The sequence below is a fragment of the Triticum dicoccoides genome, chromosome 4A (assembly GCF_002162155.2).
Source record: "Triticum dicoccoides isolate Atlit2015 ecotype Zavitan chromosome 4A, WEW_v2.0, whole genome shotgun sequence".
Lineage (NCBI taxonomy): Eukaryota > Viridiplantae > Streptophyta > Magnoliopsida > Poales > Poaceae > Triticum > Triticum dicoccoides.
Genome location: NC_041386.1, coordinates 741,472,768 through 741,488,676, shown reverse-complemented (window position 1 = coordinate 741,488,676; position 15,909 = coordinate 741,472,768).

Sequence of the window (15,909 nt, the reverse complement as noted above, 5' to 3'; positions counted from 1 at the left end):
AAATCTTTGTGGCGAGAAACTATTGCGACAATTTAAACTTTCCGTGGCGATAATCTATTTCAATCGAAAGTGGGTTGTCTTAATAGCCTATTGCAACTATAAAAAATTACAGACATTCAATTACAATATTCAAAACCATACGTATAATATGTAGATCCATATAATTCATAATTATCATAGCAAATATCCATCAAATGAAACTCAAATGCAATTTAGCCATCCTAATTAACTGCGAAGACTAAATTGTCCGTAATCTAGAGTCCAGTCAAGCTAGTTCTTTGGATCCTAATTAACCGGAAGTGGGTTGTAAGTCTTCCGACAGATTAGCCAATCTAGTTGCATCAGTTTTGTATGCCTTGTAAGTGGAGCTTAGAGTTGATCGTCAGCCTCTATATCGCCTCTTTCACAATTTTGAGAACTTTTTCTTCTGTTTCTGGAGTATCTTCTAGCTCCCATCTGTCATGTAAAGCATAAAACAAATGAATATACATAAGCAGTGCATTATCGATGGTAAAATAAGATAACACATGTGAAAAAGGTTGTACGCACTATCATATCTGCAACAATGAGTCGATGGATTGTAGGGTGAATGTCCGGCCACGTCCTCACTGCAATGAGTGGTAACTTTCTTTTCATTATGACTACCACGTCATCCTACTATGCCACCCAATTTTCAGAGAATATAATATTTAGCTTTGCAGATCCATTGGCAAAATTCTTCTTAGATGCTTTAAAACCTTTTAGACCACCTCGCCCTTTCTTCCTCTGTCCACCAGATTCTACATCCCAAATCATACAAGAAATATTGTATTACTCGGTATTAGATTGTATGAAATGATGACACATATATAAACGAAAGCAAGTACCATCCTGTAGTAGCGCACGGTTGCGGCTAGCATGGGATGGCCATTCAACAATGGAACAGATGTCATTAGCAGACACTGGAGTGTCAGATTGTTCTGGAGTTCCTTTATAGGATTTAGTAGTCTTGAAGGTTTAGCAATTTAACCCACACCAAGATTTTATGCATTATAGCAAATGCTAAACAATTTACCAGATCTGGGTTGTCCACATTGGTTTTTGTATGCGGTTATACTTTCCATCCTTGTTAACAGAACATAGCCTTTTTTTACTTCACACAAAAACAATCATGGGACTTAGCATTAACAAAGCATTGATGCTGTGCACCATTCAGATAAGTGATTAGGAAGTAAGGATGTTCTGTACGAGGAGCATCCTCTGTAAAATTCATCATTGTGCCCTTTGTAGGTAATGCATACATAAATTTTTGAGTCAATTTAAAAAGAAAGCAATAAAAACAAAATATCTATTAAAAAGAAAGTATAAATCTGAATCCTTGGTTCCCTTGTGTAGGCAAGAAGTATAAATCTATGCTGATTATTCCAACTACATAAGGCACAACATGATATAAGAAAGCAATAAAAACGAAATATCTATTAAAAACTCATATTATAGTGGTCTGAATAACATGCAGAGGATGCACTAAACCTGAATCCTTGGTTCTCTTGACGTACGTTATTCAGAAGTATTAAGCATATGTGAATGAACATGAAAGGCAATGTATCAGTGATAGGTTGTTCGTAAAAATACTACTCTGAATATATAGGAAAAACATTTCCAAAGTGACTCGTGTAAGACCAAATATCTATTAAAAATCATCTGATAGTAATCTGAATCAAATGCAATGCAAAGGATGACTAAACCTGAATCCTCTGCTCTGTTGACGCACATATATCATCTAATATATGACATTATGGCTTAAAATGTTGTTGAAAGATCCATACCTCAGCTCGTACCTCGATCCCCTGTTCGGCCGCCGCCCGACCCGAGCGCTGGCCGCATCCAGCAGCCACATCATGGCGGCGCGACGAAGCAGCCCACGCCGGCGCCTCCCTGCCGCTCCCCTCTCCCTCTAACCTTGCTCCGCCACCCGTCACTCGGCGCCTTCCGCCCGTCGGCCTCCTCCTCCCTGGATCTCGGCTGGTCGATCCTGCCCGTGGGCGCGTGGCCGGAGGCGGTGAGGGCCGAGGCGGCAAGGCTGTGACCAGGCAGCAGCCACCAGGTTGCGACCGGCGACGAGGGGTCTCTCCGCAACTCCCAGTATGTCACCGGCAGGTACAAGCAAAGTCCTCTCTGTCTGTGCTGGACGTGGCCTTGCGGCTTGCTGGCCTGGTGCAGACCTCATGTGAATTGGTGATGCTTGTTTGCTACTTGTAAACGGTGATGCTTGTTTGGTTTTCCTTGTTTATGAACAAGTGAATATATACTCTGTTTTTCTGCTGGAAATCCCCTGTTTCCTGCTAAAAATCCCTTGTATCCCTGCTGAAAATGCTCTTTAGTACCTCCCGCTAAATGGCTTAGCGGCCGCAATAGCCTGCTATAGCTGTTGTAGCGGCCGCGAAAAGCTGTCGCGAAATCAAATTGCCCCCGATTTTAATCTTTGGCTATAATCCAAACCAAATTGAACTGCTTGTGTTTTCAAACCAAACCAATCCAGCCCATGTCCTAAAATCAGTTTGTGATCAAAATCTGAAACTATGGACTGCACATCCACACGTGGATAGCTGTTGATGCTTGCATACTCATTTCCGTAACTAAACACCCAGACTGTTGATGTACCTTGTTGCAGTCAGCGAAGTAGCGGACGGACATGCTGGCTGTTGGTGCACCATTGCGTAACACCGATGCATATGTACGCGACTTGGTCACCGGTGGCAGCTTCTTGGTTCGGTGGCAACATCTCATCTACAGAGCATATGTACGCGACTTGGTCGCCGGCAGTGGCGTCTTGGTTCAGTGGCAACATCTCATCTCCACAGAGAGAGAGAGAGAGAGGGTCGTTGGCCGGAGCTCCAGGCAGCGGCAGCCCAGCAACCCCTAGCCCGTCAAGGCTGCTCGAATGATTTGATCGCTAAATTTGGTTTCAAACTATGAGTTGAAACTGTTTGAGACCAATTGGTCTTTGTCCAGACCAAACCAATCCAGCCCAAAAACAAGTATAGCCCAAACCAAACTAAATTAACGTAATGTCTTAGCCTATTTTGTCCAATCCAATGACGGCCCAATAGGAAACCGAACTGAAACTGTAGTTTGAATCCAAACTATTCCCAGGTTTAGCCATACCCTTTTTATTGAAAAACTGATGCTGATTGCTTACCTACTTGCTGCTGAAATCTTGGTACTTTCATACCCAGTGAATTGTAAGTTTGGCATGTAAAGACAACTTATTCAACTGACATGATAACGCCAACCTACAGGCCAAAACTGATAGAATATAAACTAGATTGAAAATACATCACATGGGCATTAGCATTGTGCTATACATACAACATAAGGATGCTGTTTTTAGTTTGAAAGTAGCAGACTAATTTTCCCTTGCTTGTTGTTTTATTGGTATGTAGAACCACACATTTGTGGAGATCAGTAGCAGGAAGGTATGCTATGTTCTTGACACATTTGCGGATGATGACCAGGGGTTCTTTTTATAGTTTTTAATCTCTTGGATCTTGGTAAGGTGCTTTTCACATGTTTAAGCCATGAATATAAGTTCTTGAACTTTTTTGATGGTTACCTACGAGTAGTATCTCTCCTAAAGTTTAATCTGATGTGAAGCAGGTTCAAACAAGGCACACCTGCATAGAATCATCTCTTGTGGCAAAAGGGAACAGAGGCTAGTGCTCAGCACTAACAGTTTGGTTTTTTCCGAAACGAGGCACTAACAGTTTTGTGATGAAGAGAAGAGAAGAGTAGTTGCTGATGTGTAATATCATGGATGTTTTCTTTTAGTGTTGTTGCTATTTTGACAGTGATGCTATGTACACACTGTTACTACGAACTTGTGGTCTTTTAGTGATCTTGCTATTTTCATTACTTTGCGTGAACTTGTGGTCTTTTCTGTGAAGCTGCTGAAACTCGTGTGCTGTGATGTTGAACCATGTGTTATATATATCGCTGAGATGGTTTGTTATATCCAGTACTAAAATCTTGTGTCATATGTCCTTGTATATACCTTGATGTAGTGTTGTTGATCTGCTGGTGAATTCTTGATCGGGCTGCAACACTGAAGTTTTTCTTCAGATTGCAGTTAACTTCGCAGGTACATAGTATATACCATGAGATCCATATATACTGTCAACAACACATGCACAGCCTAGTGGTCTGAACGCGCCCCACTAGTCATCAACCCTGGAGGTCGGCGGGGATGCCACCCGCGCCCAGTCGGCACCAGCGAAGCCTCGAGTCCATAGGTCAGGGGCTGCGGCTATAGAAGTCCTCGGTCAGATTCATATCTACATCTGTATCTGGCAATTTTTGCACCATGGCCCCTCTGTTTTTGATTTCCATCCCACAAGACCCTGTTTTTTGCAGCAGACACCCTAGTTTTAAAATGGTAATAACTTGGCCATTTTAAAACCAAATTTAACAACTCAATATGCATTCCTATCAAGAAAATGTGTTCTATCCATTTATAAAAAAAATTCACTGTTTTGGTTATGTAAAATTCGTGCAATTAATAAGTACTTTAATTACTCCTTAAACAATATTAATATCTATAAATCTGAATAATATAAATTATGTGTCTATAATTATCAAAAAATGCATAGATTATTAAATATGTCATCCATGTACATATTTGCATCATGTACCTTGTTTGCATGTCACCTAAATAATCAAACCTGGAATATTACGATGGATAATCAACTTGTCGTTGTAAATAATAGTTGTGTCCGACTCCGGCGATGGAGGGGCGATGACGGCGGCGCGCCTTCGGCTCGCTTCAGTGCTGGTACTCGTTGCTAAGTGGTCTACGGATCTGAATGTAATTTCTATTATTTCCGGTATTGGTTGTACTGCCATGATCGAAGATGAATAGATCGGAAATTTTCTCGCAAAAAAATAAAATAGTTATTGCAGCATGTTGAAATTGAGGCAAAATATACACTATTGCGACAAATACATATTTTGTTGCATTAGTTAGCCAACTTTTTGCAACAATATTTGGAACTAATGCAATGCTACATCAATGTTGCAATATCTTTTCAAATATTACCACGAATAGTTATTATGTTGAAATACATATTCTCTATTACAACAAAATGACTGCCTCGCGCAACAGATATTGTTTGTCGCAATATTGTTGCCATATTGCAACAACAATGGAGTTTGTTGCAATATGAGGCCTCTATTGCAACAAAATGAGTACTTGTCGCGACCAAACTCGATTATGGCAATATGTACGGCCTATTACCACAACTGGCGAGTTTGTGGTAATATTGCGTTTTATTGCAACAAAAGATAGTTGTAGCAATAAATTTTGTGGCAATAGACCGGAATCCTTGTAGTGTAAGGCCTTAAAAGACCAGTGCACCAGAACAACAACCGTCGCAAAAGAACAAAGATCGGATCCAAAACAAATTCACTATAGACAAACAGCGATCGAATTCCGCAAGATCGGCTCGAGGAACACCTCCACACGCCCTCCGCCGATGCTATATGCACCATCGAGACGGGGGCTAGTGGGGAGAACTTTATTCCATATTCAGGGAGCCGCCGCTGCCTCATCTTCGTGAGAAAGACATAAACTAAAAATAACATAGTAGGAGCCCTCCCACCAGTAAGGGCCGGGATCCACCACGCCTATGTGATCCTAATATAAAGCCACAGAAGACGAGGCACCATTGGAAGGCAGGGAAACCGTAGCGTGAGACCCACTCGTGGAAGGAGCTGGTCACATAAACATTCAATGTAAGAAAGGAAAGGTTTGCCTTGTTATGAATTGAGTAGGTTAATATAGACATCATTCTGTTTAATGTTTATCAACAACAAGAACGTTAGATTTGAACTAACTCTCAAAAGCTAATTATAACAAATTAATTTGACTCTTGGTCGCATGACATTCAGTGTAAAAACAAAAGGTTTGCCTTGTTGGAATAGAGTAGGTTAATTCTGGGGTCTCATGCATTGAGAGCAAATCAAATCAAAGTAAGTAAAGCCAAGACCAGAATTGCATTCATGCACTGATATATGCACATCTTGCAAACAAGAAGAATGAGTTTTGCTAGGCTGCCCTCGTTTTCTCAGAAGCAACATCGACCATCACGCATGCCGATGAGATCATGATCAGATCACACAAGTTATCACACGTAGCGCATCATCAGATCAGATTGACGTGTACCCTGCCCGGCCGCTAAACAGAGAAGCCGCTTGTTTTAGTCCCACATCGGCAAGCTAAGCATACCTGGCCTTGTTTAAAAGGGAGGAGCATGGCTATCCATACGTGCCCTTAACAGAGCACACCAAACGGTGAGACGGTGACCCATTGTGCGGCACTGCACAATTAGCAACTCAACAAATGATCAAGGTTAAAAATCATCGCCGGTCGGACTGGGCTGATTGTGGGCGAAGCGGGGCTCGGGCTTGCGTGCTGCAGCAGTAGTAGCCATGGCTGCGAGTGAAATTAGAGAGGTGGAGAGTACATAAGAAAAGGGTTAAGGATGTTTTCCTTGTTCTTCTAAATTCGAAATATTGTTGCCTTAAGCTTTTTCCCGAAATATCCAACGGTTGACATATCAAGAATAGACAAACATGCAGGTCGTGCTCCCACATTCTAGGTAGTGTTTAGCTGAAGATTTATTTCTCCTGGAAGAAGGAAATGACTGCCTTAGCTTCCCTTCATCATAATAGTGTGACAATTCACATGTACGGTTTCCCCAAAGATATCTCTGTTCTTGTATGCCTGCCTGACTCAGATGTACGGTTTCCCCAAACACAAATTTTATGTGGGGGTAAAAACATGCAGTCATGCCGACGAGATCGTGATTGGATCACACAAGCATCACAGGTATATACGACCAAACAAGTGCAGCATCAGATCAGATGGATTTGTACCCTGCCCGGCCGCCAAACAGAGAAGCCTCTTGTTTTAGTCCCACATCACCAAGCTAAGCATACCTGGCCTTGTTTAAAAGGGAGGAGCATGACTATCCAACCGTGCCCTTAACAGAGCACACCAATCGGTGAGACGGTGACCTATTGTGCGGCATTGCACAATTAGCAACCAAAACAAATGATCAAGTCTAAAATCGTTGTCACCAGATTACCTCGGCGCAGGACATGTGTGCTTGGCTTTTTTTTTTACCCTTCTTTTGTCCAAGAATACTTAACTTCTTACCGACAGCATACTAAATTTCTTCATTTGGCATGGCATTGTTCTTCGGGCCACACTACGCCTCGGCCCGGCAAGATCCGCCGCCTCATGTGTTGTTGGATTGAGCCCCAAACTGCAACACGGTAGTTGTTGCGCAACTCATTCTGCGACAACTGCTTTGTTGCACAACCACCAAAGTGTTATTTCGCCCGTTTTTTTTATTTTTGTCTTCAATTTTTTTTGCAACTTAGATGATGTTGCGGGAGGAATTCCGCAACACTGGTGGTGTTGTAGAAAGAAAATTATTCACCTTTTTTGCAATAAAGATGAAGTTGTGGGAGAACTTTTACAACATGAATAATGTTGCAGAAATTTTTTCACTGAAAAGATGATGTCATTTGCAGTGTGACAAGAAATTTATGCAACAGAGATGATGTTGCGTGAAGACTTCTACAACAAAGCCTTTGTTGTGAAAAGTATAGAAAAAATTGTAGGTCGGAACGACGAGAGGGGAGTCTGGAGCAGCGCAACTGGGCTGATGGTGGCCGAAGCGGGGCTCGGCCGTGCGTGCTCGAGCAGCGGCCATGGCTGCGAGTGAACGTAGGGAGGTGGAGAGTACATAAGAAAAGGATATGGACATGTGTTGGACGTAGGAGACGGCGGACCAATGCGTGTGATCTGCCAGCTGAACCATAGCGTTTTCCTTGTTCTTCTAAATTTGAAATTTTGTTGCTCTAAGTTTTTTCCCGAAATATCCAATTGTTGTCATACCAAGAATATACAAACATGCAGGTCGATCTCTTTTATGATACCAAGAATATACAATTGTTGTCATGCCAAGAATATCCACCACCACCGTGCTCACATTCTTCAGTATGCATTATCTTTGCCAGACCAAAGTCGGTGACGTGCGCAACAAAGTCATCATCTAGAAGGATGTTGCATGGTTTGATATCACAGTGAACTATGGATGGATCAATTTGATGGTGAAGATATTCTAATGCCTCAACAACATCAAGAGTAATACATAGCCTTTCCATCAAACTTAGCCTTCTAAAGTTCCTGTTGTTAGTCATGGAGTTTGGATGCAACCACTCATCTAAATTTCCCTTGCATATAAACTCTAAGACAAGTGCCTTGAACTCATCACCATTACGGTCCAAACTGCTACACACAGTGATCACTTTGACAAGTTTCCGGTGTCGAATCTTCCTTAGGGCCTCACTCTCTCTCAAAAAGCTTCTATTAGCTCCTCGTTTGCCAAGATTGAGAACCTTGATTGCTACAGTATATAAACTCATCAAGATTTAGAGTTCCAGCGTACACATTGCCAGAACTTCCAGAACCAATGAAATTTTCCGGTGAGAATGATTCCGTTGCTGCATCTATCTCAGCATAGGATATCCTCTCATGGTGAAATCTGGTTTCTTGATCAACAATGTTTGGTTTGATTCTTGGCTTCATCAAGTAGCATGCAGTTAGGGAGCACATGGATAAGACCAAAGTTCCAACCATGCAAAAGAGTATGACCCGACCTCGATGCTGTGAAGCCTGGTTAGAACGTATATATGGACATGAAGACAGTTTCAGTGATGGGGGACCTCCGCATAGCATGCTATTACCAGGGAGCAACATTACAGTGGAATTGCGGAAGATCCATGTATTTGGCACGGGACCAGTAGGTTGTTGAAAGAGAGGTTTAGATACGTTAGGAGCTCATAACTCTGGAGGAACTTAGGTATGGGTCCTGCTAAATTATTATTGGAAAGATCCAAGTTTACGACGCCTCCTATAGAAGAAAAATATTTTTGTATTTGCCCATGCAAAAGATTCCTTGCAAATATAGGAAATTCAGTTGGACGCAACTGCCGAGAGCATCTGGGATTTCACCAGAGAGCTTGTTCATTGATTAGTCGATTGTGACAAGGTTGTTCAACTTTCCTATCTGTGTTGGAATGGAGCCACTAAGAGCATTGCTGGAGAGGTTGAGAAGTAAGGTCAGAGAAGTAATACTAAGTTTCTCACATGGGATTTCCCCCCTCAATGAGTTACCGGAAAGATCCAGAGATATAAGTTTTGTGATATTTCCAATGCTCGATGGAATGACGCCGTCCAGAAAGTTATTAGAAAGAGAGAGGTTATTCAATTGCGTGATATTGCCTAATGATTGTGGAATCTTCCCATAGAATCTATTGTGGGATAGATCAAGATACTGTAGGCTAGGAATCTGGCAAATATCTAGAGGCAAGGTGCCTATGAAAAGGCTATTTGCGATGTTAAACTTTGTAAGTTTTTTATACTTTCCTAGCCCTGCAGGTATGGTCCCAGTTATTTTGTCTCTACCTATTGTAATCCAGTAGAGCTTTGTAGATAGATTAGCAATGGTAACTTGCATAACACCTTCAAGGTTGTTTTGTTCAAGGTCTAGTATTTCCAGGTTGCTACAGTTTGTAAATGATGTGAGGAAATCCCAATCCCTAGGCTCTATGGTTTGAAGCAAATTGTGTCCTAACGAAAATTTCCGGAAATGACAATGGATGCCAATGTCCCGTGGAATAGGACCATGATGCTTATTTTTGCAAAGAAATAAATATTCAAGTGCAGATGCATTTGACAAGGAAGATGGTATTCGTCCTACGAATTGGTTCCCATGTATGGCCAAAAGATTTAGCTTGGAAAGCTTAAAGCCAATATCAAGCGGAAGAGATCCCGAGAACCGGTTGAAGCCGATGCTGAAGTATGTGATGGAAGAAGTATTGAACAGGGACGTGAGAAAAAGGCCTTCCAGTTTGTTAGCCCTGATGTCGAATCTAACAAGATTAGCCATCTTACCGAGAGCCGGAGAGATATGGCCACTGAAACCATTCTGGCCTAATTCTACGTGTGTCAGTGATGTCAGGTTGCCGAGCCAGCTCGGGATTTGGCCATGGAAGTGGTTGCTACTCATGCTAAGGTTAGTGAGGGCTGTGAGGTTGGAGAATGACATTGGAATATCACCAGTTAGATTGTTATGGCTAACGCTGAGTGATGTGAGCTTTGATAGGAGACCCAAAGAAGCAGGCATGGAGCCAAAAAGGTAGTTCATCCTCAGTTCCAAGGCGAAGCGATATACAACCACTGAGGCTACCCGGGATCTTACATTCTAAGTTGTTGGATGAAAGACTGAGGGTGCGGAGGCGGGTCAGATTACCGAGCTGCGGGCAGATGGTGCCGACGAGTCCCAAGCCCTGCAGACGTATGGCAGTGACATGGCCTGGGTGCCGGCGGTTGCTGCAGGCGACACACATCCACTCGCAGTAATCAGGCAATGGTGTTGTGCTTGTGCCGTTGCCGACATGATCCCAAGACCAAGAGGACAGTGCCTGTTTAGGATCACTGGTTATGGAGGATCTGAATGATAGGAGCACATGGAGATCGATGTCGTAGTTGCTACTTTGGTTGTTGGTGGATTGAGAGGAGCTAGATGTGTCAAAAAAGAGGGCATGAGTGAGAAGGTAGACCATTAAAAGTAGCCATGTCTTCATAGTTGAGCAAGGAGGTGGAAGGTCCTTAATTATTGGATTGTGCACTACTCTCCTTGGGTGCAAGTCATTAAATAGGCGGTAATGCTCATCGCTCTCCAGGGTCTGCCAATGAATATATTTTTGACGAAAGTAGCAGAGCAGCTTTCATTCATTAAGAGAAGAAAAATAATGGACACGGGCAACCGCTTATTTACAATTTTTTTTCCCAATGCCACTAATTGGTTATCCACCTCTTGGTCTTGGGACAGATAACTCGGGCGGATATTATACCCATCTCACTAGATGCATTGGCTATGACATAGTAGTTTTAACTCGAAGCTTAATAGGTGGTAGAGCGAGGAGGTGGATGTGATTATTATATTCTTGCTTCTTCCCTTGTGTGTGTCCAAATAGTTGATTAAGATGGAGTTTTTCTTAATTTTGAATTTTATTAATGGCTAATATAACAATCAGAAAACAAGTGATAGTGATTAGAGTTATGTCTTGTGTGACACACATCTAAAGTAAAGACATAATTTCAAACGTTGAAATAGTCCAATGATGTTACAATGTGATAGCAATATGTTAGATGTCGGGAGAAAAGAAAAGGCCATGTATAATTATTAGGTTTACACAGAGCAATCAGCTCAATCAGAAAGTGACAAATACCTCTATCACGAGAGGGGGGAAAGAGTGAAAATGACTAGTGCGATGTCATGTGCCATTAAGTTGAAGGGACATAATTTCAAACATTGAAATATTCTAATGACTTTACAGGAAATGGCAATAAATTGGATGTAGAGAAAAACAGGTTAATGTGGAATTTTATGTTCATGTGGCACAATCACAAAAAGTTACCTAAGATTGAAAACCCGCCAATCAGAAAAGTCACTCCTATAACTTGGAACATAAGGATCGTGAAGGACGGAGATCAGAATTGGATGTAGACCTGCTCAGTGTAGGCTTTCCTCTCCTTCCATGAGATTGGCTGATTTCCCATTAAAGCCAGTAAGACTATACATGATTCCTGGAGCTTGCAATCTCTGAAATTAAAGCAGGAACTCGTGAAAGAGAATCTCGAACACACATGTAGCGTGATTTTGTATTATAAAGATACAGGCTATGAAACTTACAACAACCAAAACTAAGGCAAAACAAAACAGATGAACCTGTGCTAGCTACCAACGAAGGAAAAGAAAGAGCAAAATGGTTAGCACTAGGCCTAGCAGGAAGGGACACCTTCCGCAATTGTCGGTGCATTTTGGGACTGTTTGCATTTTCTACGGTTTTTGCCGCCGACAATCCTAAAACATTGCCGTTGCTCAAAATTATTTCCAACTTAACTTTGCCAAAAAATATATCAAAAAATGATAATTGGATGAAATTTTTGATTTTTTTAAAAAATACTACTTATGGCTTTTTTCTTTATTTTTAGATTTCCCCACCCTTCTAATTTTGTTTTATTCCTTTTCCTTTCGTACTCTCTTCTTTTATTTTCTTTTATATCATTTTTTTGTTTCAAATTTTCCGGCAATCTGTCAATTTTACATTTCTTTTGGCTAACTTTAATTTAAAAAATGATTCGAAAATAAAAACATGATCAAAATATTTCATAATAATTTCAATCTAAAATTCATTCAAACATAGAGATATTTCATTAAACCTTAGGATAGACGATTCATCTTACATTCAAACATAACGAAATTTAATAAACATAAGAGGACCTAAGCTATCCATCGTCAGAGTTGGCGAGGTCCACGACGTCGCCCACACCGCCGTCATCGCCGTCGCCATCGCTGCTCTTGACGGCGGCGGCCCAGTCGACGCCATCGTCCTCCACCACAGGCGCCTGCACCGCCGCCATAGCCTCCGTAGCATCCAATGCCGCCTGGACATCAACGGCCTCTGCTGCCGCCGCCATAGCCGCTGCAACGTCCAGTGTCGCCTGCAGATCAGCTGTCTCTCTAGCCACCGCCGCTGCGGCGGCCGCCACTGCCTGCGATGTCGTTAGGGCGAGGACGTATCCGGGGCTGTTGTCGAGGTCGCCGTCCTCGTGCAGCGCGACTTGCTCTGGCAGGATCTCCACGGCGGGAGGGGCGGAGGGTTCGGCGAGCGCGGGTGCCAGACGGCGGGGCGAACTTGAGGACGCATGGCTGCCGGAGGGCGCCGGCGGGAGCGGCGCGGGGCAGACGACGAGCCGCCCATCGCCCGTCGGAGCTCGCCGACGACCGTCAAGTAGTCCTTGCTGTCCCAAAAGTTGTGGCAGTCGTCGATGTTCCAACGGCCAACATGGTGGCGGCAGAGCTCATCCGGCGTCGCGCTGGGCCCCCTCGTCAGGTAGCCATTGGCAGTGATGTGGAACACGTGCGGCAGACGGCAGCCTGGCGGCACCATTAGCCCGAGGCGGATGAGCTCGGCGGTCTCCGGTGTGCCGAGGCTCGACGGCAACGAGCCGCCATCAGAGGGCCGCAACGGCCGCCACTGCCGCCGGACGCCATGGTCGCCGCTGAGAGTGGGAAGGTCGTCGGTGGAGTGAGGAGGGCGTCGGGGGGATCGCGTCGATTGAGTGAGGTGGGTGGGGTGGGGGAGCCGTATTGGTAGGATCGGGTAGAATCTTAGATTTTACGACTCGATTCTACGATCTGATTCTAACAAACACTCTCTAATCCGATCGATAATCGCGATTCTGAAAATTTTGATGTTATACATAATATCTCATCTGCTCCTTAAAGGTACTTTTTATTTATTTCTATTATTTTCCATGAAAGTCATCCTCCTGCAGATGTTAGTTTTCAGAAAACTTTACTCGCACACGAACACGTCACCGTGTACCTCCAACACCGAGGGTGATGCACCGCAGCTCACATCGAAGGAGACCCGTCCGGAAGCGCGGTACGCATGCAATCCGGCAGGCGCTTTTGTAGACCCGAAACCCCACACGCCCGGGAGGAACCCCATCTGGGCACGCGGAGGCTATGGGCTGCCCTAGGTCGACCTGATTGCCCCTAGGGCCTCGAGGTTCGCCACCCTGCAACAAGAAGAACAGACGAAGAACGAGGAAGAAGAAGAACTAGGGTTAAGGAAAAAAGATAAAAGGTAAAAAGTGATAGATGATTTGTTCGATTGTGTGTTGTTCAATCGGCCGTCACCCCTTGGGTATATAATAGGCGGCTCGACTTCTCGTGCAAGGAAAAGACTTGGATTCACGTCCAAAACCCTTGTCAAATTGGGATTGATTTTGTCCTAACTTTCCAAAACTGTTCGGTTTAAACTGGCTGCACCTTACGGGTCATTTTTGTGGTGGTAAACGACCTCAGATGAAAACGAGCCCAAAAGAAACTTTGACCGTTTCGACGAGACGAACAACTTTCATGTTGAACGTTTTTTGATTAGAGGTCATCTTGAGGGTCAAATAGTTCGCACAAAATAGTCTATTCCCTCGCGCTACCCATCACACATGCGTCTGGTGGGGCGCGCCACATCTCGCCTCTTGACAGAGCTGCACTGCGATTTCTCTAACTTTTTCATACGAACCCGGATCTGGACGATTGTTATATGAAAATTTATCGTTTCGACGAGGCGAAGACAATTCCTATAGAATGTTTTTCCATATGAGGCCGTCTTGGGGGCGCAATCAGCCGAATAGTGTTCTGAATACAAAATCTCAGTATTTCGAACACAACTTCGGCCATCGAGATGAAATCAGATGGCGATGGCCCAAACTTCAAAGATGTTCATATGAATAATACAAAACTCTTTTATGTAGATCACTTCTCCATTTAAGGCCATATTAATTAAGTTATTGACCGTGCCAAAATCTGGTGTCAACACAAGCCCCCCTGTTTTTGGGCAAAACTTGCTTGCCAAAAAATAATTTGTAATGTATTTGTTCTAAGGACGATGTCAACACTCCATCGGCCATTTATATTTCTCAGGGCGATAATTATGTATCGGCCATGTTTATGCTAAGGGCGATAGTTATTTATCGGCCATGTCTTTTGCTTAGGACTATATTCATATATTGGTCGTTGCTTGTTTGAACCTCTTGATGCAACTTGGGTGAAAACTTATCAACTTATATAACAATCCGATGGTAAGATTCCATAGATATGTATCTCAAAGCCATCCTCCGAACCATATTATTCACCCTTTCGCTAGGATTTTGCAGATAATCAATAATGAACTTCCTCCAATCCTTGTTTTGCCTGCATAAAAGTTTCATTAGTGGCTGAAGTGGTGAGCTCCAATTCGGCCTTACCTATGTTGGCAAGAATAAGTATCGGCTATTGATAGATGTGCAATGCACCATGACGGACATGGTAGCCGGATGCTTGCTATGCCAACTCTCTCCAATTGTCATGTCTAGAAATATGAAGAATATTAAAGCAACCCAAGGTAAATTTTGCATCTAGACATACCCCAGGATAAACTATAAGTGATTCGTCAAAACATTGATAAGCCCTGGATATTTGTTGCACTACTCATAGCGAATCACCGAAAGCCTCAGTATGTATAGCACCTGATGACGAATTCCATGGCATAGGCGTCAATGGCATAGTTGGAGAATATGGATAATGTGTAGACCGAAGATGTTGAAACCTTCAGCTTGGTCCTTCATAGGTTTCACTCTTTTCCTTCATCACATCCGCTGCACTTCTTGTGATGGAAGTTTGCACATAATTATTATTTTGAGTACTTCCTTTGGCAACCCATGCCATGTTCCTTTCTTCAAGTTCTTGTGCACTAAGCTTCTGTAACTCCTTCTTTTGCCAATACGATAAGCCGAGTGAGCACCTCGACTGTGATTTTGTTTCAAGAAATGGCAATTCTTTTTGGATCTTGTGCACCCTCAACTTCTTTTCTTCAGATTTGGCACTCTTATTTTTATCAATTGATTGATTCACTTCTTTGCCTTTTGTAGCCAATGTCAACACTTTAATTGGCTTTTTGTTATTTGAGATCAAATCTGAAGTAGCACACTTACGACCATCTTTTTTCATGCGGTAAACTTGCTTTACCACATCTTTCTTCTTCCTTGAGATCTGGACCGATTCCTTATGATTGAAAAGGTCTTTAACATGTGATTGTTCAAATGCTGATCTTCTCGGAGCTGCATAATATTGGTGAAATGGTCTAAAATAAGATGGAGAATGTGCCCTTGTATCATACCTGTCCCATGATGGATATGGATCTATATGAGCATAGGGAGGAATCCACGACATTGGCATTGGCGGCCCA